Raw genomic sequence first — 26,814 nt, 5'->3', positions numbered from 1 at the left:
GGTGCTGACGGCTCTGACGCCATCGTTGGCTCGCCATCTTCTTCACGCCTGCGCAGTGACCTCCCTCGGAGCTACGTGTTCCAGGCCCTAAGAGGTTAATGTAAGCCCTGATCACAATGAGAGAAGGCTTTTTCTGATCTTCCCTAAAGTGGCGCACAGAAGGGCCCACTGTAGATAACTAGTAGAGATCCTCTGGAGCACAGATGGTGCCACTTTAAATAACTATGCTGTGACCTCACCACTGTGCCCCTCCCTCTATAAAAGCTGGGGGTAAGGCCCTGGCAGGGTGGAGAGTTGTCGTGCGGTCTTTGGATTGTTTGCCTGCTGGATTCTTCTTGTCAGTAAGTTACCCTGGACGAAACTGTAAACACTGTGGAGCGGCTTGTGTCGTTTTGGTCCTAAAGTGCCTTCTTAGCCTGGAGGTTCATTACTGACCCTCTTGTACCTTCTAAAACCTTTGCTATGAGAATCGCTGCCCTTTAGATTTGGGAGAAGAACATTTCAGAAGAAATTCTACCCATAAGCCTCAGCCTAAACAGGCATACCCATCCTTTCATAAGTACGTAAGGGTCTTGAAAAATGTTATTAAACCGGTGATGAAAATACACAGGTGAACCTTGGCAGTATGCAATAGAGGTAAATATATCCAAGAAAGCCAAATGTTATGAGGAAGGTTATTCCTACTGCTCAGGGACTGGCATTGAAAGCAGGAAAATCTGTGCGTAGCAGGGTGCAGTCACTGGGCTTACATTTTCGTTGATTGCAGGGAAGATTCCTCTCCAAGTTCAAGTTCTCGCTGCCCTCTGTCCCAGGCCCCAGTAGAATTGTCCAATCCGCTTTTGGCACTTAGTTACTTGATTACCTGCTGAAATCCTGCAATTGCTACAGCTGTTGCTATTTTCGCTCCTAGAATTTATGAGCAGGGGAGCATCTCCCTCGCATCTGCTTTGGCTGTTGCTTTTGAAATGAGCGGTAGCGCTGACGGGGAGGGCATGCAGCCCCAAGAGCTCGGGGGGGGGGGGGGGGGGGGGCGGGGCGGGCTGAGGACCGCTAAGAGAAAGAGCAACTCTTAACTTTGGAATGAGAATAGTAGCAACATTAAGTATACACATCTTTTCCCCTGAGGAATGCCAAGTATTTTTCAAGAGCAGGAACATTAAAATAGTGGCACGGTTTGTAACATCTAGATACTCTGCAGTGGGGTGACAGGAGGTTTGCTTTTCAAATGGAGGGGCAATGTAGGGAGAGAATACAATTATCTTTAAAGGAACTTGGTAGCTCAGGGGGATCTTCTTTTCAGATTGTTCATAGGTAACAGGGGAGACCGAGGGCTGGGAGAGAGGGATGCAGACAGAAAATAAGGTGGTACTATTTCTATAAGCATTTCTGCACACTTTTCTTAATGGGCATTGACCTACACTCTGGTTTCCTCAAGGTCGAAGATAAAATTGATTTTTAGCCAAGGAGCAAGCCCGCCAGACACCTTTATGAGTCCTCAATTCTATGTGGGCTCTGATTTGGAGAAGGCTGTTCTCCTGCTTCCCTGGGCATTGTCTGGCCTCGGGAAACAGCCAATTGCAAAGAAAGTTCACTAAGGATAATAAGCTATTTTCCATAAAGTCAGGTACTTGGGATTAGTTGGGGCCACCGGTTCTTTATGCACAAGTGCCTAGAGTTACTGACTAGAGAACCTCAGAGCAAAACTGAGCGTCTGTCCTGCCTGAGCAGCAGAGCCCGGACCGTCTCTCCATTTCCGTGTACAACACCGTCTTCAGAAGACGCAGGGAGAGGATGCATCCCCCAGAATAAATTCTAGTCAATTCCAAGTGAGTCTCAAGCCCCATTAAAATAAAGTTGAATTAACAAATCACTGCTGTATGGCACATTTAAAGTAGAACCGTTAAACGCCATGAGTTCGTGTTTTTGTGAAGAAAGATCATTTGAAAGTAAAAGGAGAGGGGAAAAAAAGAACAATTTTGGTACGTGGTTGTCAAAGCTTGAGGAACGTTAACTTTTTGAGCAGAGGAGAATTTTTTTAGGGCCCTACAATAGAAATTAGATAAACAAAAGCTGCGTGGTTGAACCCCCACTCTTGTTCGGTGGCCTCAAATACAGGCTTGGGACTCTTGCCCCTACGCAGGATCCTGCAACAGACTAATGCTCTCACCAAGAATAACTAGAAAGGCCATAAAGTGAAATGAAATGTAAGATACAATTTAAAAATTCTGTTAAAAGGCATAAGAGGGCAGCTGATGCCCACCCGCAACTAGGCAGGTCTATACTTAGATTTATAGGATCACAGAGAGGTGAGCTATTGATTTCCAGGTTCCTTTACCCTGAGACATTTGCAGATTGGGGAGCTAGAGTCAGAGCCTGAGAGTCTCGTCTTGGCACGGAAGACGGTAGAGAAACCAGTCTTGACAGTCTTCTAGGGTTTGAAAGACCAAGTTAGTAGAGGGTAGCAAATCACTAGCCTCATGCTAGAATCCATTAGCATGTTCCATGGAAGGAATGGAGAACAGTGATGAATTCTGTAAGAAGGCGAAGTAGAGGTCAGATAAGAGAGCTTCCACTGAAAGAGTTATTTAGATGAGGAACACCTTTCTTTTTTTTTTTTTAATTTTTTTTCAACGTTTATTTATTTTTGGGACAGAGAGAGACAGAGCATGAACGGGGGAGGGGCAGAGAGAGAGGGAGACACAGAATCGGAAACAGGCTCCAGGCTCTGAGCCATCAGCCCAGAGCCTGACGCGGGGCTCGAACTCCCGGACCGCGAGATCGTGACCTGGTTGAAGTCGGACGCTTAACCGACTGCGCCACTCAGGCGCCCCGAGGAACACCTTTCTTTAGCAAAGGTTAAGTGTTCCAGAGTATTTACAGGTGATACTTAACTGTTATACAAGTTAAGCTACCTTAAAGTATTGGTTAAAATTTTATTATAAAGAATGAATTATATATATATATATATGTATATATATATATTTCTATTTCTATATATCTCACCAATGCATGTAGATATATAGTAATATATACATAGTTAAATATTTAATTTGTTTTCAATTAACATACTTAACATAAATGATATTTCTACCATGTTCAGTCTCTTTGAAGTTGAAAGCTTTCCTTCACTGTCTTCATGCGTCACTTTCAGAGGAAAAGAAAGGGTTTGATGGACAGAATCTGACTCTGTTTGGGTTATCAGAAGCTCTAAACTAATGGATTGCAAATTGCCTTGTAGGATGTGGCATGTTAGGCCATTGGTGAAATGCAAGCTCCTGGGAAATCAAGCTGATGCTGTGAGTATAATGTACACAGGATACCAACAACTTTCATTCTCCATGAGTACAATTGTTGCTGTTTCCTTTTAAATTCAGGTTTGCAACAAGAATGTAGCTCAGGCCTATCGCTTGGTGCCTGCCTACACTTATATATTATGCAAGACATAATGCTACGAGTGGTTTTGTATTTATTAGGCAATTTTTGTCTGACACATTTATAAGAATGGCTCTCATTGTTAGATATTGTTAGTGATTTAACTTGGAGAACATTTTCTATTCTCTTTCAAGCTTCTGGTTTGAATTAAAGAGTATTAAGATGGAAGTTGAGCTATGAATCAGGTTTTTTTTTTTTTCCCCCAATGAAGCAGAAAGATTGATAAGGCTGATAGGACTATAACTGTTTTCCATAATCCTAGATTTTATCATTTTTTTCTCATTTGAGTAATTTTACCCATTTAAGCTTTTTAAACTTATGCCACTAAAATATTGCTTTTACCCACTTACATATTAGGAATCTGAATGAGAAGTCATCTGATTTTTTGAAAGTGTTCTACACTATCTACACTTTGAAAGCCATTGGTTTAGTCCAATTTTTTATTTTTTTTAACGTTTTATTTATTTTTGAGGCAGGGAGAGACAGAGCATGAACAGGGGAGGGTCAGAGAAAGAGGGAGACACAGCATCCGAAACAGGCTCCAGGATCCCAGCTGTCAGCACAGAGCCCGACACGGGGCTCGAACTCACAGACCGCGAGATCATGACCTGAGCCGAAGTCGGCCGCTTAACTGACTGAGCCACCCAGGCTAGTACAATTTTTTTTTAAAGTTTTGATTGTAATGAGAACACTTTATGTGAGATCTGTCCTCTTAACGAATTTAAGTATATATTATTGTTGACCATACTTAAAATGTTGTACAGCCCTCTAGAGCTTTTTACTTGAGTCTGGTTGACCCACAATGTTACGTTAGTGTCAGGTGTACAACACAGTGATTCAACAAGTTTATGCATCAGGCTATGCTCACAGCAAGTGTAGCTACCATCTGTCCCCACATATCGCTATTACAGTATCACGGACTGTATTCCCTATGCTGTGCCTTTTGTTCCCATGACTTATTCATTCCATGCATGGAAGCCTGAAACTCCCACTCTCTTTACCCATTTTGCCCAAATCTCTATCCTTTGCCCTCTGGCAACCATCAGTTTGTTCTCTGTATTTATAGGTCTGATTCTAACTTTTTGTTGATTTTGTTTAGATTCCACTTATGGATGAAATCACATGGTATTTGTCTTTCTCAGTCTGACTTATTTCACTTAGCATAATACCCTCTAGGTCCTTCCATGGTGCCTCAGATGGCATAATCTCACCTCACCTTTTAAATGGCTACATAATATCTACCCCCACCCCCCACCCCTGTGTGTATGTGTATGCATGTATGTGTACCACATCTTATCCATTCATATATTGATGGACATTTGGGTTGGCTATCATGAATAATGCTGCAGTAAACAAACATAAGGGTGCATATAAATTTTTGAATTAGTTTTTTTTTCCTTTGGGTTAATATCCAGTAGTGGAATTGGATCATATGATATTCTATTCAATTTTTTGAGGAACCTCCATATTGTTTCCCACAGTGGTTATACCAACTTATATTCTCACCAACAATGCAAAAGGGTACCTTACCCCCCACCCCCCACATCCTTGCCAACACTGGTTATTTCTTTTTTTTCCCCATTCTAATAGATGTGAGGTGATACCTCCTTGTGGTTTTGATTTGCATTTCCCTGATGATGAGTGATGTTGAACATCATGAAGTGTCTGTTGGCCATCTGTAGGTCTTATTTGGAAAAATGCTCACTTCCTCTGCCCATTTTTTCATTGGATGTTTTTTTGTTTTTGTTTTTTATTTTAGTGGTGTTGTATAGTTCCTTATATATTTTAGATATTAACCCCTTATCAGATATATCATTTGCAAATATCTTCTCCTATTCCGTAGGTTGTCTTTTTGTTTTGTTGATGGTTTCGTTCGCTGTGCAAAAGCTTTGTAGTGCCAATAGTTTGCTTTTTGCTTGTTTCCTTTGCCTTAGGAGACTTATGTAGAAGAAAAATGTCTTTACGGCTGATGTCAGAGCAATTATTGCCTGTGTTCTAAGATTTTTACGATGTCGGGTCTTTAATCTGTTCAGAGTCTCTTTTTGTGTAGGTGTTAAAAGGTGGTAGAGCTTATTCATCTATTCATCATATTTAACAAAAATATCATGCCTGTTGGTTAATAACCCCACCCCCATATCTGCCTCCCTCCTTATCCCTTAGTAACCACCATTCCAATCTTTGATTTTATAAATTTGACTAGTTTTGATACTTCATATAAGTGGAATCACGTAGTGTTTGTCTTTCTGGATCAAGCTTATTTCACAGCATAATGTCCTCAAGGTCCGTCCATGTTGTCACATATTGTAGCATTTCCTTCTGTTTTAAGGCTACATATTATTTTGTATACATATGCCACATTATCTATTCATCTGTCAGGGGACATTTGGGTTGTTTCCACATCTTAGCTATTGAGAATAGTGCTGCAATAAATGGGAGTGCTAATATCCATTCAAGATTCCGATTTCACTTCTTTGGGATGTAAACCTAGAAGAGGGATTGCTGGGTCACAAAGCAGTTCTATTTTTAATTTTTTGAGGAACTTTCTGTTTTCCATCTGTGCCATTTTGCATTCCCACCAACAGTGTGCAAAGGTTCTCATTTCTCTACATCCTTGCTGACACCTCTGTTTTGTTTTTGTTTTGTTTTGATAATAGTCATTCTGACAGCTGTGACATGATATCTCACTGTGTTTTTAAGTTTGCAAATTCTAGTTAACATGCAGTATAATATTAGTTTCAGGTGTACAATATGGTGATTCAGCGCTTCCATACAACAGCTGGTGGTCATCACAACAAGTGCACTCCTTAATCCCCATCACCTGTTTCACCCATCTCCCCACCCACCTCCCTTCTGGCAACCATCTGTTCTCTATAGTTAAGAGTCTGTTTCTTGGTTTGCCTCCCTCTCTCTTTTCCCCCTTTGTTTTGTTTGTTAAATTCCATATGAGCGAAGTCATATGGGATTTGTCTTTCTCTGACTAATTTCACTTAGCACAATACTCTCTAGCTCCATCCACGTCATTGCAAACAGCAAGATTTCATTCTTTTTTATGGCTGAGTAATATTCCATCACATATATACCACATCGTCTTTATACATTTATCAGTCAGTGGACACTTGGGCTGTTCCTATTTCCATAATTTGGTTGTTATAGATAATGCTGCTATAGACATCAGGGTGAATGTATCCCTTTGAATGAATACCTTTGTATCCCTTTGAATGAATCCCTTTGTATCCCCCTTTGAATTAGTATTTTTGTATTTTGAGGGTAAATACCTAGTAGTGGAATTACTGGGTCATAGGATAGTTCTATTTTTAACTTTCTGAGGAACCTCCATACTGTTTTCCACAGTAGCTGAACCAGTTTGCATTCCCACCAACAGTGGAAGAGGGTTCCTCTTTCTCCACATCCTTGCCAACACCTGTTGTTTCTTGTGTTGTTGATTTTAGCCATTCTGGCAAGTGTGAAGTGATATCTCATTGTGGTTTTGATTTGTATTTCCCTGATGATTGTGGGGATTTTTTTGTTTGGTTTTTTAATGTTTATTTTGAGAGTGAGAGTGCACGTGCATGGATAAGGGGCAGGGAGAGAGGAGAGAGAATCCCAGGCAGGCTTCACCCACTTTCAGCACAGAGCCCAAAGTGGGCTCAGTCCCATAAACCATGAGATCATCACCTGAGCCAAAATGAAGTGTGGCATGCTTAACCAACTGAGCCACTCAGGTGCCCCTGATTGTGGTTTTGGTTAGCATTTTTTTGATTAGTGATGAACGTTTTTTCATATACCTGTTGGCCATGTGTATGTCATCTTTGGAGAAATGTCTGTTCAAGCTCCTCAAGTCTTCAACCCATTTTAAAATTAGGTTATTAGTTTTTTCTCGTGGAGTTGTATGATCAAATATATGGTTTGCAAATATTCTCTCATTCTATAGGTTTCTTCTTCATTCCATCATTTCCTTTGCTGTGCAGAAGCTTTTCAATTTGAGTTCCACTTGTCTATTTGTTGCCTGTGCTTTGGCGGTCATATCTATAAAATCATTATCAAAACCAATATCATGAAGTTTATTCCCTATGGTTTCTTCTGAAAATCTTTACAGTTTCAGGTCTTTCATTTAAGTCTTTAACCAGTTTGAGTTGATTTTTGTGTGTATAGAGTGAGTTACAGGTCCAACTTCACTCTTTTATATGTAGAATGGTCCAGTTTTCCCAACACCAAGTAGTTGAAAAGACTATCTTTTCCCTATTGTGTTTTCTTAAACCCTTGCTGAAATACCTTAATCATGTATATATGGATTTATTTCTGGGCTCTCTTATGTTCCATTGGTTTATATGTCTTTTTATGCAAGTACCATACTCTTTTAATTATTAAAACTCTGTAATATAGTTTGAAATCTTGAAGTGTTCTGCTTCCAGTTTTCTTCTTAGAATTGGCTATTCATAGTCATCTGTGGTTCCTTACGAACTGTAGAATTGCCTTTTCTTTTTTTCTTTTTCTTTTTTTTTTTTTGCCTTTTCTATTTCTGTAAAAAAATGTTTTTAGAATTTTGATAGGGATTGTGTTGAATCTGTAGATTGCTTTGATTAGTCTTCTAATCCATGAACATCCATATTAAGTCTTCTAATCCATTAACATAAGTTGTCTTTCCATTTGTGTCTTGTTTAATTTCTTTCATGAATGTTTTTAATTTTCAGTATAAAAATCTTTCAAGGGCTCCTGGGTGGCTCAGTTGGTTAAGCATCCAACTCTTGATTTTTAGCTCAGGTCCTGATCTCACAAACCAGGAGACTGAGCCCCGTGTCCAGCTCTGCACTGACAGTGAGGAGTCTGGTTGGGATTCTCTCGTGCGCGCGCTCGCGCGCGCTCTCTCTGCCTCTCCCCCACCCATGCTCACTTGCTCACTCTCTCTCTCTCTCAAAATAAATAAACTTTAAAAAAACTTTGGCTCCTTAGTTTATTCCTAAGTATTTTATTCTTTTGCTACTATTATGAATGGGATTGTTTTTCTAATTTCCTTCCCAAATAGTTCATTTTTAGCATATAAAAACATGACTGAATTGGGGGGGGGGGGAGTAAAGGCTTTTTAAAATTTATTTTAATTTAATTTTTTAAAGTTTTTGTTTTAATTTTAGATAACCTACAGTGTCATAATAGTTTCAGATGTACAATATAGTGATTCAGTAATTCCATATAACACGTGGTGCTCATCACAAGTGCACTCCTTCATCCCCATCACCTATTTCACCCATCCCCCTACCTCTACTTTGGTACCATCAGTTCTCTATAGTTAAGAGTCTGTTTCTTGGTTTGCCTCTCTTTTTTCCCTTTGCTCATTTGTTTCTTAAATTCTGTGTGAGCAAAATTATATGGTATTTATCTTTCTCTAACTGACTTATTCTGCTTAGCATAATATTTTCTAGCTCCATCCATGTCATTGCAAATGGCAAGATTTCATTCACACACACACACACACACACCCCACAGCTTATTTAGCCATTCATCAGTCAATGGACACTTGGGCTGTTTCCATAATTTGGCTTTTGTTGCTAATGCTGCAGTGAACATAAGAGTATGTATATCCCTTTGATTTTGTATTTTTTGTATTGGGGGGTGGTAAATACCTAGTAGTGCAATTGCTAGATCATACCATGGTTCTATATTTAACTTTATGAGGAAACTCCATCCATAGTGTTCTCCATAGTGGCTGCAAAAGTTTCTATTCCTATCATTTAGTGCACAAGTGTTCCTTTTTCTCCACATTCTCCCCAACACCTGATGGTTTTTTCTGTTGTTGATTTTAACCATTCTAACAGGTGTGAAGTGATATCTTCATGTAATTTTGATTTATATTTCCCTGATGGTGAGTGATGATGAGCATCTTTTCATGTGATGGTTGGCCACCTGAATATCGTCTTTGGAGAAATGTCTATTCATTTCTTCCCAATTTTTAATTTGATCAGTTTTTGAGTGTTGAGTTTTATAAGTTCTCGATATATTTTAGATACAAACCCTTTATCACATAATGTCATTTGCAGATATCTTCACCCATTTTGTTGGTTGCCTTTCAGTTTTGTTGATTGTTTTCTTCATTGTGCAGAAGTTTTTTTATTTTGATGTAATCGCATCAATGTATTTTTGCTTTTGTTTCCCTTGCCTCTGAGGACCTATCTAGAAAAAAGTTATTACTTCTGATGTCAGAGAAATTACTGCCTGAGCTCTCTTCAAGGCCTTTTTGATTTTCAGGTCTCATATTTAGGTCTTTAATCCATTTTGAATTTATTTTGTGTGTGGTGTAAGGAAGTGGTCTACTTTCATTGTTTTGCATGTTGCTATCCAGTTTTCCTAACACCAACACCACCAATTGTTGAAGAGACCATCTGTTTCCCATTGAATATTCTTTCCTTCTTTGTCAAAGATTAATGACCATATAATAGTGGGTTCATCTCTGGGCTTTCTATTCTGTTCCATTCATCTGTGTGTCTATTTTTGTGCTAATACCATACTGTTTTGATCACTACAGCTTTGTGATACAACTTAAAGTCTGCAATTGTGATTGCTTTTTGCTTTGCTTTTCTTTAAGATTACTTTGGATATCAGAATCTTGTGGTTCCATACCAATCATACGATTGCTCTAGCTCTGTGAAAAATGCTGTTGGTATTTTGATAGGGATTGCATTAAATGTGTAGTTTGCTCTAGGTAGTAGAGACATTTTAACAGCATTCTTCCAACCCATGAGGATGGAATGTCTTTCCATTTCTTCGTGTTGTCTTCAATTTCTTTCATCGGTGTTTTATAGTTTTCATAGTTTTCAGAGTACAGATCTTTCGTCTCTTTGGTTAGGTTTATTCCTAGGTATCTTATGGTTTGGTGCAATTGTAAATGGATTGTTGTAAATGGATTCCTTCTCTTATTGGTGTATAGAAATGTAACAGATTTCTGTACATGGGTTTTGTATCCTGTGACTCTACTGAATTCGTGTATCAATTCTAGCAGGTTTTTGGTGGAATCTTTCAAGGTACCTATATAGAGTATTATGCCATCTGCAAATAGTGAAAGTTTTACTTCTGGCCGATTTGGATGCCTTTTGCCTCTTTTTTTAATGTTTATTTTTGTGAGAGAGAGGGAGAGAGAGAAGAGAAGAGAGAGGGGGAGAGAGAATCCTAAGCAGACTGTGCTGTGTCAGTGCAGAGTCTGATACAGGGCTCCATCTCCTGGTTCATGAGATCATGTCCTGAGCTGAAATCAAGAGTCAGATGCTTGACCAAATGAGTCACCCAGGCACCCCAAGGATACCTTTTTGTTTTCTTTTTGTTGTCTGATTGCTGTGGCTAGGACTTCCAGTACTATATTGAATAAAAGTGGTGAGAGTAGACAACCCTATCTTATTCCTGACCTGAGGGGAAAAGCTCTGTTCTTCCCCACTCAAGATATTAGCTATGGGTTTTTCACATATGGTATTTATTATATTGAGATATGTTCACTCTAAACCTATTGTTGAGGGCTTTTTAAATCATGAATGGATTTTTTACATTGTCAAATGTGTTTTCTGCATCTATTGAAATGATCATATGGTTCTTATTCTTTTTTTTATTATTAATGTGTTACATCACATTGACTTGCAAATATTGAACCACCCTTGCAGCCCAGGAATAAATCCCACTTGATCTTGATGAATGATTTCTTTATTGTTAAATTTGTTTTGCTAGTATTTTGTTAAGAAATTTTGCATCTATGTCCATCAGAGATATTGGCCTGAAACTATTCTTTTTGTGGTGTCTTTATCTGGTTTTGGCATGAGGGCAATAATGCTGGCCTCACAGAGTGAATTTGAAGGATTCATAGAATGAAATTTTCCTTTTCTGTTTTTTTGGGATAGTTTGAGAAGAATGGATATTCACTTTTCTTTAAATGTTTGGTAGAATTTGCCTATGAAGCCATCTGGTCCTAGGCTTTTGTTTTTGGGAGTTTATGATTGCTGATTCAATTTCTTTGCTGGTTATCAGTCTGTTCAAGTTTTTTATTTCTTTCTGTTTCAGTTTTGGTAGGTTATATGTTTCGAGGAATTTATCTATTTCTTCTAGGTTGTCCAATTTGTTGGCATATAGTTTTTCATAAGTCTCATTATTTGTATCTGTGGAGTTGGTTGTTAATTCTCCTCTCTCATTTATGATTTTTATTTATTTGAGTCCTTTCTCTTTTTGATAAGTCTGACTGGAGGTTTATCAATTTTTTCAAAGAACCAGTTCCTGGTTTCATTGTTGTATTGTTTCTATATAACTTATTTCTCCTGTAATCTTTATTATTTCCTTCCTTCTGCTGGTTTGGGGTTTTGTTTGTTCTTTTTCTAGCTCCTTTAGGTTTAAGGTCAGATTGTTTGAGATTTTTCTTCTTAATGTAGGCCTGTATTGCTATAAACTTCCCTCATAGGACCACTTCTGCATCATCCCAAAGGATTTGGACTGTTTTTTTCATTTCCAATTGTTTTCATGTAATTTTTTATTTCTGCTTCTATTTCCTGGTTGACCCATTCATTGTTTACTAGCAAGTTGTTTAACCTCTGTGTATCTATGTTCTTTTCAGATTTTTTTTCTGGTTTTATAACCTGATAGAGAGGTGCATGGTATAACGTCAATCTTTTTTTTTTTTTTTTTTTGTTAAGGCCTGTTTTGTGACATAATATGTGATCTATTCTGGAGAATGTTCATGTACACTTGAAAAGAATGTGTATTCTGCTTTTTTAGGAAGGAATGTTCAGAAAAATCTGTTAATACATCCATCTGGTCTAGTGTGTCATTCAAAGCCATTGTTTCCTAGTTGATTTTTCTGTTTAGATGATCTTTCCATTGATGTAAATGGGGTGTTAAATTCCCCTACTATTATTATTAGTTTCTTTGTTTATTATTAACTGTTTTAGGTGTTTGGGTGCTTTCATGTTGGACGCATAAATTATTATAGTTGTTGTATCTTCTTGCTGGATTGTTCCCCTTATTATTATATAATGTCCTTCTTTGTTTCTTGTTACAGTCTTTGTTTTAAAGTGTAGTTTGTCCAATATAAGCATTGGTACTCCAGCTTTATTTTGACCTCCATTAGCATGTTAGATGCTTCTCCATCCTGTCTAACTTTCAATCTCCAGGTATCTTTAGGTATAAGATGAGTCTCTTGCAGGCAGCATAAAGATGGGTCTTTTTAAAAACTCCATTCTGCTACTGTCTTTTGATTGCAGCATTTAGTTCATTTACATTCAAAATAATTATTGATAGGTATTGTACTTATTGCTGTTTTTAAAAATTTGTTTTCTGTTTTTTTTTCTCTTTGTTCTCTTGCCTTTGCTTTGTGTTGAGTATTTATAGTGTTTTGTTTGGGTTTATTTCTCTTTATTTTTTGTGTGGCTACCATAGGTTTTGGGTTTGTGTTTACCATGAAGTTCATAAATAACATCCTAAGTAAATAGCAGTTTGTATTTATTGGTCCTTTAGGTTCATACACATTCCAATAACCACAACAAAAACAAAAAAACCAGAAAAATAAAAAAATTACTTTTCCTTACCCCTTTTTTACTCTCTTCTCCAAAGTTGGTGTATTTGTGTTCATATTTTACATCTTTTTGTTCATAGTTTTCTTATGTCTAATTATGGCTATTTCTTTTCTACTTTAAAGAAGTCCCTTTAACATTTCTTGTAAGGCTGGGTTAGTGGTGATAGAGTCCTTTATCTTTTGTCTGGGAAACTATCTCTCTTTCAAATATGAATGAAACCTTGCTGGTAGAGTGTTCTTGGTTGCAGGTTTTTCCCTTTCAGCACTTTGACTATATTATGCAACTTGCTTCTTGCTGGCCAAGTTTCTGCTGAAAAATAAGCTGATAGCCTTATAGGTTTTCCCTGGTAGGTCACTTTCTTCCTTGTTGCTTTAAAGAGTCTTTAACCTTTTGATGTTTTAATTATTCTGTGCCTGCTTGGGGTCATCTTGTCTTGAACTCTGCTTCTTGGATTTGGGATATCTATTTCCTTCCTTAGGTTAGAGAAGTTTTCAGTTATTATTTCTTCAAATAAGTTTTCTACACATTTCTCTCTTCTTCTTCTGGGACCCCCAGCAGTGCTAGACTTGATGTTTTCTAAGAGATCTCTTAATTTATCTTCATTAAAAAAATTTATTTTCTCTTTTTGCTGTTTAGCTTGTGTGTTTTCCGATATCTTGTCTTCCATATCACCTAGTACTCCTGCCTCTGCTAATCTACTGTTGTTTCCCTTTAGTGTGTTTTTTATTTTCAGTTATTGTATTCTTCAACCTTGGTTCTTTTTAATATTTTCTCTTTATTGAAAGCCTCAGAGTTCTTACGTCTCTTCTCTCAAGTCTAGTGAGTATCTTTATGATCATTATTTTAAATTCTTTATCAGGTATATTGCTTATCTGTTAGTTCTTTTGAGGTTTTGTCTTGTTTCTTTTGGAGTATATTCCTCTGTCTCCCTATTTTGCTTAACTTTCTGTGTTTATTTCTATAGATTAGGTGGAACCTATGGCTTGTTTTCTGTGCCTCAGCACCACAGGGCAGCTGCCATGGGCTTGTGGACTTATGGACCCTGGGCTCACTGAGGCTGCAAGCGTTCTGTGAGCCAGACCCTGCTCAGGTCTGAGCTTTTAAGGGGGAGAGGGGAGAGTGTTCCCACTGCTGCTTGACCCTTTTAAACCCGGCCTGTTTTTCTATATCCCAGAGTGAGGCGTTGGTGTGGACTTTCATACCCGAGGCTTGCTGAGGTCATGAGCTTACCGAGACAACAGACAACATGCCCATTATGGTGTGTAGACCCTGTTCTGGTCTGGATTTTTATGGTGGGGGGGGAGCGGGGGGAACATAAACTGTGTCATTCTCTAGTTCCTCTGACCTGGAGAGCATTCCTGCAGCTCCTCTGCCACTTGGCACAGCTCTAGTGTTGTTTCCTTTATGTACTAGTTGCTCCTTTAAGCTATGGCTTTCTTTCTGTGCCTAAGGACAGAGGGATCTGTTCCTAGTCCCTCAGAACTATCACTCACCACTGTCATTCACAGTGGTGGGGGTTCCCTTTGTTACTGTGTCTCTGTCTCTCTTGCCATTCTCTTGCTGTTCTATCTTTGGTTGTTCAGAAGCTGTTCAGTCAGAGTTCAATTATTCAGGAGGAATTGTTCTATTAATAGGTGTAATTTGGTGTGTTCCATGGAGGAGAGGAGTTCAGAGTCTTCCTACGTTGCTCTTGAACAGGAACTCCAAAAACACAAGTGATTTTTGTGTGTTGACTTGGTATCCTACAACTTTACTGAATGCGCTTATTAGTTTCATTAGTTATAATAGTTTTTTAATGGATTCTTGTGGTTTTCTGTATATAAAATGTCATCTGCAAACAGATCATTTTACTTCCTTTCCAATTTGCATTATGTCTTTTTCTTGTCTAATTGCTCTAGCTATCACTTCTAGTACTGTGTTAAGCAGAAGTGGTAAGAGTGAGCATCCTTGCCTTACTCCTGATTTTAGAGAAAAAATTTTCAATTTTTCATCAGTATGTTATCTACATGCTTTTAATATATAGCTTTAATTTTGTTGGGATATTTTCCTTCTATTCCCAGTTTGTTGAGAATTGTAATCATGAATTGATGATGAATCTGAGCAAATGTTTTTTCTGCATCTATTGAGGCAATTGTAATTTTTATCTTTTATTCTTAGGATGTAATATATAACTTTAGTTTTTGTATATTGAATCATCCTAGCATCCCAAGGATAAATCTCACTTGGTCATAGTGTATAATCCTTCCAATGTGCTATTGAATTCAGTTTACTACTATTTTGTTGAGGATTTTTGGGTTTATGTTCATCAGAGACATTGGCCTGTAGTTTGCTTTGTCTAGTTTTGGAATCAAAGTAATACTTGTCTCATAAAATGAATTTGGAAGGATTCCATCCTTACTAGCTTTTGGGAAGAGTTTGAGAAGGATTAGCCTTAATTCTTCTTTTAGATGTTGGGTAGAATTTACCAGTGAAGCCATCTAGTCCTGGGCTCTTCTTTGTTGGGAAGTTTTTGATTACAGATCCAATCTCCATAGTAGTTATGAGTCTGTTTAAGCTTTATATTTCCTCATGACTTAGTTTTAGTAGGTCCTATGTTTCTAGGAATTTATCCATTTCTTCTAGGTTATCAATTTGTTGGTGGAAGTTGTTCATAGTAGTCAATCATTCTTTTTATTCCTATGTCCTCAGTTGTGATATCTTTTCATTCTGGTTTTACTTGCATTTGTTCTCTTCTTTCTTAGTTTAGCTAAGGATTTGTCAATTTTGTTTGTCTTTTCCAAAAAAAAAAACCTCTTAGTTTGTCAATTTTTTTCTATTTTTAGAATATTCTATTTTGTTTCTTGTGCTCCTTGTAATTTCCTTCCTTCTCTTACCTTTTGGCTTGTTTTTTTTTTTTTTTCTACCTCCTTGAGGTATAAAGTTGGGTTGTTTGAAATCTTCTTTCTTTTTTAATATGTGCACTTATTGCTGTGAATTTCCCTTTTACTATAAGTTTTGATATGTTGTAGTTTTGTTTTAATTTGTCTCAATGTATTTTCTAATTTTCTTTTTAGGTTCCCCTTTGACCTAACGATTGTTCAGGAGTGTGCTATTTAATTTACACATTATTGTGAAGTTTTCAGTTTTCCCTCTATTATTATTTTTTTTTTAATTAAAAAAATTTTTTTTCAACGTTTATTTATTTTTGGGACAGAGAGAGACAGAGCATGAACGGGGGAGGGGCAGAGAGAGAGGGAGACACAGAATCAGAAACAGGCTCCAGGCTCTGAGCCATCAGCCCAGAGCCCGACGCGGGGCTCGAACTCACGGACCGCGAGATCGTGACCTGGCTGAAGTCGGAGGCTTTAACCGACTGCGCCACCCAGGCGCCCCATCCCTCTATTATTTTTTAGTTTCCTTCTGTTGTGATAGGAAAAGATATTTAGTATAATTTCAGTCTTTTAAATTGAGACTTGTGACTTGATGTGATCAATTTAGTCCCATTTCATCATTTCCCGTAGGAAAAACAGGCAGAAAGATTAAGCAACTTGCATAGGACCACACAATTAGCAGCCATATAATTACCAGAAACTGACACCTAACTTGGTGCTCTTTCCTCTGTCCACATTGGCTTTGTTTTCTAATTCTAATCCTGTTGATTCAGACTGACTGTATCATAGACACCTTTATTTTCTAAAGCAGATTTTATCCTACAGATTTACAGAGGCAAGTAGGCAACTCCATTAAAAATCAAACTATAATACATTGTAACTAAGGAGTTCTCATCCAATGGAAATCTTGGTGGGCGGCAGAGACTGATTTTATTGGACTATTTATTAGATTTTATAGCATAGGTTGCAGCATTTTCAATGAGTTTTTACTCTTGCTCTATACAAGAAACTAACAGGATAATCAGTCAAGAATCCTGATGCTTTCCACCAGCAACAAGGGGTAATAATCCAGTGATAACTCAGCTTCGTATCCAAGTGGATTAGTGAATTAACCTTTTTTTTTTTTTTTTGAGAGAGAGAAAGAGAGACCGACTGAGACCCCATGTGAGCAGGAGAGGGGCAGAGTGAGAGGGGGCAGGAAGAGAGATTCCCAAGCAGACTCCACACTGGCAGCTCAGAGCCATACATGGGGATCAAACTCATGAAACTGAAAGATCATGCCTGAGCTGAAATCAGGAGTCAGATACTTGGCTGACTGAGCCACCCAGGAGCCCTGTGAATTAACTAATTCTAAGGAACAGAATAGGACTTTGAAATTGTGAAAAATAAAATACTTTTAAAATTGAGAAACATCTACTAACTGAAAAGGTGGTATATACTTGTCAGCCTTATTCTCCTATATATAGTCACAAATATAACTTTATGTTATGAAAATATATAGTAAATACTACATGGTCATTTAAATGCTTTAAGTCATAGAGGCTGTGATACAGAACTGTACACAGCAACAAATAGTATATATAAATAGTAGAGTTTAGAACTCCATGAATATCAGTGGTCAACATTGAGCTCATGCTCCTTTGTGTCTTTAAAATAATTTTGAGAATGTATGGCAATAGGTCCATAACTTCTACAGCCTACTAATTATAGCACTCGCTAAGAAAGTAAAACACATTAGATGGGAGAAGAGCAGGTCTGTGGTCAAATAAATTTGGGATGTACTAGATTTATTTACCAAGGTCATAAGGTTAAAAATGACCTCCCCCCACCCACCCCCGGATCTCAGCCAAACTTGGTTTTATTTATTTCAACTTGAATTTCAAATTGTAGTTAACATATAGTGTCATTTTACTTTCAGGTATACAATATAGTGATTTAATAATTTCATATAGTACTGAGTGCTCATTAAGATCAGTGTATTCTTTTTTATTTCAAGTTTTTATTTAAATTCTAGTTAATGTATATGGCAAAATTGGTTTTAGGTATAGAATTTAGTGATGCATCACTTGCATATAACAACCAGTGCTCATCACAAGTGGACTCCTTTATATCCAACACCTATTTAGCCCATCCCCCCACCTCCCTCCATCAACCCTCAGTCTGTTCTCTATAGTTGAGAGTCTCTTTATGGTTTGCTTCCCCTTTTCCCCCCTTTCCCTATGTTCTACTGTTGTGTTTCTTAAATTCCACATATGAGTGAAATCATATGGTATTTGTCTTTCTCTGACTTATTTTGCTTAGCCTAATACGCTCTAGCTCCATTCATGTCATTGCAAATGGCAAGATTTCATTCTTTTTGATGGTGGAGCAATATTCCATTGTGTATATATACACACCTCATCTCACACCTGTCAGAATGGTTACAATTAACAACACCGGAAGCAACAGATGTTGGTGAGGAGGTAGAGAAAGAGGAACGCTCCTATACTGTTGGTGGGAATGGAAACTGGTGCAGCCACTCTGGAAAACAGTATGGAGATTCCTCAAAAAGTTCAAAATAGAACTACCCTATGACCCATCAAATGCACTACTAGGTATTTACCCAAAGGATACAAAACTACTGATTCAAAGGGGGCATATGCACCCTGATATGTATAGCAGCATTATCAATAATAGCCAAACTATGGAAAGAGGCCAGATGTCCATTGACTGATGAATGGTTAAAGATAAGCATACTCTTAGTCTCCTTCATGTATTTCACCTGTCTCCACAACCACCTCTCCTCTGGTAACCACAGTAAGAGTTTTTTTTGTTTGTTTTTGTCTTAAATGTTTTATTTGAGAAAGAATGTGAACTGGGGAGGGGCAGAGAGAGGGGGAGATCAAGAATTCCAAGCAGTCTCTGCTGAGTCAGCACAGTGGAGTGCTGTGCATCACAGCATGAACTGTGAAATCATGACCTGAGCCAAACTCAAGAGTCGGTGGCTCAGCTGAGTGAGCCACCCGGATGCCCCAAGAGTCTATTTTTTGGTTTGTTACTTTTTCTTTCCTTTTCTCATTTGTTTCTTAAATTCCACATGTGAGTGAATCATATGGTGTTTGTCTTTCTCTGACTTATTTCACTTATTATGCTCTATAGGTCCATTCATGTTGTTGCAAATAGCAAGATTTCATTTTTTATGGCTGAGTAATATTCCATGTGATATGTATATATTATATATTATGTGTGTGTGTATATATATATAGTGTGTGTGTGTATATATATATATATACATACATATATATATATATATATACACTATATATATATACACATATACATACACCTATCACTATCTCTATCCATTCATCCATCGATGGATACTTGAGCTGCTTTCATACCTTGGCTATAGTAACTAATACTGTAATGAACATAGGGGTACATACATCCTTTCAAATTAGTGTTTTAATTTTTGGGGATAAATTTCTTTAGATAATCCAGTGATATTATTGGATCATATGGTAGTTCGATTTTTAATTTTTTGAGGAACTTATGTACTGTCTTTCACAGTGGCTGCATCAGTTTATATTCCCACCAATAATGCACGAGGTTCGTTTTTCTCCACATCCTTATCAACACTTGTTATTTCTTGTGTTTTTGATAGTAGTCATTCTGAAAGGTGTGAAATGACCTCTCGTAGTTTTGATTTGTATTTCCCTAATGATGAGTGATGTTGAGCATCTTTTCGTGTGTCTGTTGCCCATCTGTATATCTGCTTTGGAGAAATGTCTGTTTAAGTCTTCTGCCAATCTTTAAATTGGATTTTTTTTGGGTGTTGAGTAGTATAATAGTATATTCTTTATATAATTTGGATACTAACCCCTTACTGCATGCGACATTTGTAAATATATTTTCCTATTCATTAAGTTGTATTTTAGTTTTGTTGGTTGTTTGCTTTGCTGTGCAGAAGCCTTTTATTTTGATGTAGTTGCAACAGTTTATTTTTGCTTGTGTTGCCCTTGCCTCAGGAGCCATATCTAGAAAAGTGTTGTTGTTGCTAATGTCTGATAAATTATTGCCTGTGCTCTCTTCTAGGATTTTTATGGTTTCATGTCTCACATACAGATCCTTAATCCATTTCAAGTTTATTTTATGTGTGGTGTAAGAAAGTGGTCTGGTTTCATTCTTTTGCATGCAGCTGTTCAATTTTCCAGCACCATTTGTTGAAGAGGCTTTTTCCCATTGTATATGTTTTCCTCCTTTGTTGTATATTAATTGACAATCTAATCGTGGATTTATTTCTGGGCATGCTGTTCTCCATTGATCTATGTATCTATTTTTGTGTCAGTACCATATAGTTTTTATTACTACAGCTTTGTAATGTATCTTCAAATCTTGGATTATGATACTTCCAATTTTGTTCTTTTTCAAGATTGTTTTGCTGTTCAGAGTCTTTGTGGTTCCATACAAATTTTAGGACGATTTGTTCTAGTTTTGTGGAAAATACTATTGGTATTTTGACAGGGATTGCATTAAATGTATAGATTGCTTTGGGTAGTACGGACAGTTTAATGATATTCTTTTAACCCATTAGCATGAAATTCTTTCCATTTGTTTGTGTCATCTTCAATTTCTTTCATCATAGTTTGGAAAACTTTCAGATAATAGGTCTTTCACCTCTTTGGTTAAGTTTATTCCTAGGTATTTTATTCTTTTTTGTGCTATTGTAAGTGGGATTGTTTCCTTTCCTTTTTCTTTTAAAGGCTTATTTATTATTTTTGAGAGAGAGATAGAGCATGAGCAGGGGAGGGGCAGAGAGAGAGAGAGACAGATAGACAGACACATAATCAGAATCTGAAGCAGGCTCCTGGCTCTGAGCTGTCAGCACAGAGCCCGATGAAGGCCTCGAACTCACAAACAGTGAAATCATGACCCGACCTGAAGTCAGATGCTTAACCCACTGAGCCACTCAAGTGCCCCAGTGGGATTGTTTTCTTAATTTCTTCCTGCTACTTCATATTAGTGTATAGAAACGCAACAGATTGGTGTATATTTGTATCCTGCAACTTAATCCATTTATTCTAGTAGTTTTTTTGGTAGAGTCACTAGGGTTTTCTATATATAGTATCATGGGTTACATGATCTTTAAAAGAAAAATTTCTGGGACTTAATTTATATACAAAGATTACATGTTGGGAAATATTTCTGTAAGCAAAAAGTAAAAACCATTCTTTACCGAGCCTCTATTATGTACTACAGTACATGTATTATGTTACCTTCATATCTCTAAGGAGTAGAAGCACTGTTGTCATTTCTATTTTATAGATGAGGATATACTTGTGCATCCCTTTAACCCAATGAATGTATTTAACATAACATTTCCAGAATACATGCAGAAATCTGTAACTAAAAAAGTTTCCCTTTGCAAGTTTTATTAAAAGTATATTACTAGATGTAGAAACCCAAAGCCTGTGAAAGGTGCTGTGATGACCCCTACTTTGTTGACACACAGCAAGTTTCCATCATAATTGATAACACTTTTTTTTATATGAAATTTATTGTCAGATTGGTTTCCATACAACACCCAGTGCTCATCCCAAAAGGTGCCCTCCTCAATACCCATCACCCACCCTCTCCTCCCTCCCACCCCCCATCAACCCTCAGTTTGTTCTCAGTTTTTAACAGTCTCTTATGCTTTGGCTCTCTTCCACTCTAACCTCTTTTTTTTTTTTTCCTTCCCCTCCCCCATGGGTTCCTGTTAAGTTTCTCAGGACCCACATAAGAGTGAAACCATATGGTATCTGTCTTTCTCTGTATGGCTTATTTCACTTAGCATCACACTCTCCAGTTCCATCCACGTTGCTACAAAAGGCCATATTTCATTTTTTCTCATTGCCACGTAGTACTCCATTGTGTATATAAACCACAATTTCTTTATCCATTCATCAGTTGATGGACATTTAGGCTCTTTCCATAATTTGGCTATTGTTGAGAGTGCTGCTATGAACATTGGGGTACAAGTGGCCCTATGCATCAGTACTCCTGTATCCCTTGGATAAATTCCTAGCAGTGCTATTGCTGGGTCATAGGGTAGGTCTATTTTTAATTTTCTGAGGAACCTCCACACTGCTTTCCAGAGTGGCTGCACCAGTTTGCATTCCCACCAACAGTGCAAGAGGGTTCCCATTTCTCCACATCCTCTCCAGCATCTATAGTCTCCTGATTTGTTCATTTTGGCCACTCTGACTGGCGTGAGGTGATATCTGAGTGTGGTTTTGATTTGTATTTCCCTGATAAGGAGCGACGCTGAACATCTTTTCATGTGCCTGTTGGCCATCCGGATGTCTTCTTTAGAGAAGTGTCTATTCATGTTTTCTGCCCATTTCTTCACTGGGTTATTTGTTTTTCGGGTGTGGAGTTTGGTGAGCTCTTTATAGATTTTGGATACTAGCCCTTTGTCCGATATGTCATTTGCAAATATCTTTTCCCATTCCGTTGGTTGCCTTTTAGTTTTGTTGGTTGTTTCCTTTGCTGTGCAGAAGCTTTTTATCTTCATAAGTTCCCAGTAAATCACTTTTGCTTTTAATTCCCTTGCCTTTGGGGATGTGTCGAGTAAGAGATTGCTACGGCTGAGGTCAGAGAGGTCTTTTCCTGCTTTCTCCTCTAAGGTTTTGATGGTTTCCTGTCTCACATTCAGGTCCTTGATCCATTTTGAGTTTATTTTTGTGAATGGTGTGAGAAAGTGGTCTAGTTTCAACCTTCTGCATGTTGCTGTCCAGTTCTCCCAGCACCATTTGTTAAAGAGACTGTCTTTTTTCCATTGTATGTTCTTTCCTGCTTTGTCAAAGATGAGTTGGCCATACGTTTGTGGGTCTAGTTCTGGGGTTTCTATTCTATTCCATTGGTCTTTGTGTCTGTTTTTTTGCCAATAACATGCTGTCTTGATGATTACAGCTTTGTAGTAGAGGCTAAAGTCTGGGATTGTGATGCCCCCTGCTTTGGTCTTCTTCTTCAAAATTCCTTTGGCTATTCAGGGCCTTTTGTGGTTCCATATGAATTTTAGGATTGCTTGTTCTAGTTTCGAGAAGAATGCTGGTGCAATTTTGATTGGGATTGCATTGAATGTATAGATAGCTTTGGGTAGTATTGACATTTTGACAATATTTATTCTTCCAATCCGTGAGCAGGGAATGTCTTTCCATTTCTTTAAATCTTCTTCAATTACCTTCATAAGCTTTCTATAGTTTTCAGCATACAGATCCTTTACATCTTTGGTTAGATTTATTCCTAGGTATTTTATGCTTCTTGGTGCAATTGTGAATGGGATCAGTTTCTTTATTTGTCTTTCTGTTGCTTCATTGTTAGTGTATAAGAATGCAACTGATTTCTGTACATTGATTTTGTATCCTGCAACTTTGCTGAATTCATGTATCAGTTCTAGCAGACTTTTGGTGGAGTCTATCGGATTTTCCATGTATAATATCATGTCATATGCAAAAAGCGAAAGCTTGACTTCAAATTTGCCAATTTTGATGCCTTTGATTTCCTTTTGTTGTCTGATTGCTGATGCTAGAACTTCCAGCACTATGTTAAACAACAGCGGTGAGAGTGGGCATCCCTGTCGTGTTCCTGATCTCAGGGAAAAAGCTCTCAGTTTTTCCCCGTTGAGGATGATGTTAGCTGTGGGCTTTTCATAAATGGCTTTTATGATCTTTAAGTATGTTCCTTCTATCCCGACTTTCTCAAGGGTTTTTATTAAGAAAGGGTGCTGGATTTTGTCGAAGGCCTTTTCTGCATCGATTGACAGGATCATATGGTTCTTCTCTTTTTTTTTGTTAATGTGATGTATCACGTTGATTGATTTGCGAATGTTGAACCAGCGCTGCATCCCAGGAATGAATCCCACTTGATCATGGTGAATAATTCTTTTTATATGCCGTTGAATTCGATTTGCTAGTATCTTATTGAGAATTTTTGCATCCATATTCATCAGGGATATTGGCCTGTAGTTCTCTTTTTTTACTGGGTCTCTGTCTGGTTTAGGAATCAAAGTAATGCTGGCTTCATAGAATGAGTCTGGAAGTTTTCCTTCCCTTTCTATTTCTTGGAATAGCTTGAGAAGGATAGGTATTATCTCTGCTTTAAACGTCTGGTAGAACTCCCCTGGGAAGCCATCTGGTCCTGGACTCTTATTTGTTGGGAGATTTTTGATAACCGATTCAATTTCTTCGCTGGTTATGGGTCTGTTCAAGCTTTCTATTTCCTCCTGATTGAGTTTTGGAAGAGTGTGGGTGTTCAGGAATTTGTCCATTTCTTCCAGGTTTTCCAGTGTGTTGGCATATAATTTTTCATAGTATTCCCTGATAATTGTTTGTATCTCTGAGGGATTGGTTGTAATCATTCCATTTTCATTCATGATTTTATCTATTTGGGTCATCTCCCTTTTCTTTTTGAGAAGCCTGGCTAGAGGTTTGTCAATTTTGTTTATTTTTTCAAAAAACCAACTCTTGGTTTCATTGATCTGCTCTACAGTTTTTTTAGATTGTATATTGTTTATTTCTGCTCTGATCTTTATTATTTCTCTTCTTCTGCTGGGTTTAGGCTGTCTTTGCTGTTCTGCTTCTATTTCCTTTAGGTGTGCTGTTAGATTTTGTATTTGGGATTTTTCTTGTTTCTTGAGATAGGCCTGGATTGCAATGTATTTTCCTCTCAGGACTGCCTTTGCTGCGTCCCAAAGTGTTTGGATTGTTGTATTTTCATTTTCGTTTGTTTCCATATATTTTTCAATTTCTTCTCTAATTGCCTGGTTGACCCACTCATTCGTTAATAGGGTGTTCTTTAACCTCCATGCTTTTGGAGGTTTTCCAGACTTTTTCCTGTGGTTGATTTCAAGCTTCATAGCATTGTGGTCTGAAAGTATGCATGGTATAATTTCAATTCTGGTAAACTTATGAAGGGCTGTTTTGTGACCCAGTATATGATCTATCTTGGAGAATGTTCCATGTGCACTCGAGAAGAAAGTATATTCTGTTGCTTTGGGATGCAGAGTTCTAAATATATCTGTCAAGTCCATCTGATCCAATGTCTCATTCAGGGCCCTTGTGTCTTTATTGACCGTGTGTCTAGATGATCTATCCATTTCTGTAAGTGGGGTGTTAAAGTCCCCTGCAATGACCACATTCTTATCAATAAGGTTGCTTACGTTTATGAGTAATTGTTTTATATATTTGGGGGCTCTGGTATTCGGTGCATAGACATTTATAATTGTTAGCTCTTCCTGATGGATAGACCCTGTAACTATTATATAATGTCCTTCTTCATCTCTTGTTACAGCCTTTAATTTAAAGTCTAGTTTGTCTGATATAAGTATGGCTACTCCAGCTTTCTTTTGGCTTCCAGTAGCATGATAAATAGTTCTCCATCCCCTCACTCTCAATCTAAAGGTGTCCTCAGGTCTAAAATGGGTCTCTTGTAGACAGCAAATAGATGGGTCTTGTCTTTTTATCCATTCTGATACCCTATGTCTTTTGGTTGGCGCATTTAATCCATTTACATTCAGTGTTATAGAAAGATACGGGTTTAGAGTCATTGTGATGTCTGTATGTTTTATGCTTGTAGTGATGTCTCTGGTACTTTGTCTCACAGGGTCCCCCTTAGGACCTCTTGTAGGGCTGGTTTAGTGGTGACAAATTCCTTCAGTTTTTGTTTGTTTGGGAAGACCTTTATCTCTCCTTCTATTCTAAATGACAGACTTGCTGGATAAAGGATTCTCGGCTGCATATTTTTTCTGTCTAGCACCCTGAAAATCTCGTGCCAATTCTTTCTGGCCTGCCAAGTTTCAAAAGAGAGATCAGTCAGGAGTCTTATAGGTCTCCCTTTATATGTGAGGGCACGTTTACCCCTTGCTGCTTTCAGAATCTTCTCTTTATCCTTGTATTTTGCCAGTTTCACTATGATATGTCGTGCAGAAGATCGATTCAAGTTACGTCTGAAGGGAGTTCTCTGTGCCTCTTGGATTTCAATGCCTTTTTCCTTCCCCAGTTCAGGGAAGTTCTCAGCTATGATTTCTTCAAGTACCCCTTCAGCACCTTTCCCTCTCTCTTCCTCCTCTGGGATACCAATTATGTGTATATTATTTCTTTTTAGTGTATCACTTAGTTCTCTAATTTTCCCCTCATACTCCTGGATTTTTTTATCTCTCTTTTTCTCAGCTTCCTCTTTTTTCATAACTTTATCTTCTAGTTCACCTATTCTCTCCTCTGCCTCTTCAATCCGAGCCGTGGTGGTTTCCATTTTGTTATGCATTTTGTTTAAAGCGTTTTTCAGCTCCTCGTGACTGTTCCTTAGGCCCTTGATCTCTGTAGCAAGAGATTCTCTGCTGTCCTCTATACTGTTTTCAAGCCCAGCGATTAATTTTATGACTATTATTCTAAATTCACTTTCTGTTATATTATTTAAATCCTTTTTGATCAGCTCATTAGCTGTTGTTATTTCCTGGAGATTCTTCTGAGGGGAATTCTTCCGCTTGGTCATTTTGGATAGTCCCTGGCGTGGTGAGGACCTGCAGGGCACTTCCCCTGTGCTGTGGTATATAGCTGGAGTTGGTGGGCGGGGCCGCAGTCAGACCTGATGTCTGCCCCCAGCCCACCGCTGGGGCCACAGTCAGACTGGTGTGTGCCTTCTCTTCCCCTCTCCTAGGGGCGGGATTCACTGTGGAATGGCGTGGCCCGTCTGGGCTACTTGCACACTGCCAGGCTTGTGATGCTGGGGATCTGGCGTATTAGCTGGGGTGGGTAGGCAAGGTGCACAAGGGCAGGAGGGGCAGGCTTAGCTCGCTTCTCCTTAGGTGATCCACTTCAGGAGGGGCCCTGTGGCAGCGGGAGGGAGTCAGATCCGCTGCCGGAGGTTTGGCTCCGCAGAAGCGCAGAGTTGGGTGTTTGCCCGGAGCGAGCAAGTTCCCTGGCAGGAACTGGTTCTCTTTGGGATTTTGGCTGGGG

The 26,814-nt window shown here is 38.2% G+C and overlaps 1 long non-coding RNA gene across 1 annotated transcript; it reads left to right on the top strand.

The window, feature by feature from the left end:
• Nucleotides 1-285: 285 nt before the first annotated feature.
• LOC125167476 (uncharacterized) lies at nucleotides 286-3,950 on the top strand. Its single transcript, XR_007152789.1, has 3 exons — nucleotides 286-341; nucleotides 3,239-3,296; nucleotides 3,909-3,950. It is a non-coding gene; the product is annotated as an uncharacterized LOC125167476 (long non-coding RNA).
• Nucleotides 3,951-26,814: the final 22,864 nt, after the last annotated feature.

This window comes from Prionailurus viverrinus, chromosome B3 (assembly GCF_022837055.1).
Source record: "Prionailurus viverrinus isolate Anna chromosome B3, UM_Priviv_1.0, whole genome shotgun sequence".
Lineage (NCBI taxonomy): Eukaryota > Metazoa > Chordata > Mammalia > Carnivora > Felidae > Prionailurus > Prionailurus viverrinus.
Note: the sequence above shows the minus strand (reverse complement) of the source record. Positions and strands in the feature narration are given on the sequence as shown.